The sequence below is a fragment of the Poecilia latipinna genome, unplaced genomic scaffold (genome assembly GCF_001443285.1).
Source record: "Poecilia latipinna isolate Pla-1442-1.1 unplaced genomic scaffold, P_latipinna-1.0 Scaffold13376, whole genome shotgun sequence".
Lineage (NCBI taxonomy): Eukaryota > Metazoa > Chordata > Actinopteri > Cyprinodontiformes > Poeciliidae > Poecilia > Poecilia latipinna.
Window position 1 is genome coordinate 1 of NW_015125992.1, and position 453 is coordinate 453.

At 49.2% G+C, this 453-nt stretch overlaps 1 long non-coding RNA gene across 1 annotated transcript; it reads right to left on the reverse strand.

Annotated features, from left to right (window-relative positions):
• Positions 1 to 16: 16 nt before the first annotated feature.
• LOC106944518 (uncharacterized) lies at positions 17 to 453 on the reverse strand. The gene is made up of 3 exons (XR_001424359.1): positions 404 to 453; positions 246 to 332; positions 17 to 187 (listed from the first exon to the last, which is right to left on the reverse strand). It is a non-coding gene; the product is annotated as an uncharacterized LOC106944518 (long non-coding RNA).

Below are 453 nucleotides of genomic sequence, written 5' to 3' on the forward strand. Positions count from 1 at the left end.
GACTCACCATAAACGGCTGAATCCTAGCCAGAATAAAAATAAATCATCAATCGGGTAAATGACACCCAGCTGAAAAGGCATGAAGCAAAGTGGGGACAACACAACGGCGTTGGCGTGGCGACCACCAGGAAGCGTCAGGAGGAGGGAGCCACAACAATCCACCGCCAAGTCCCAAACAACTCAGGATCTAAATTTAAGGTGAACTACGGCGCCGAGCCCAACAAGCTGACAATGAACCCACCGACCTCGGTTAAGAACTCCACGCCCACGACGCGTGCCTGACCACACGCACTCCCAGAGAGCAAAATGGGACCACCAACACAACCACAATCCTGAACCTAAAGGAAGCCCAATTACCACAAACTAATCTATAATCCAACAGAAGGAAATTCACATAACTAACCTGAAGACCATTATTTGGTGCTTGAGGAAGGACAGGATCACAGAAGCTCA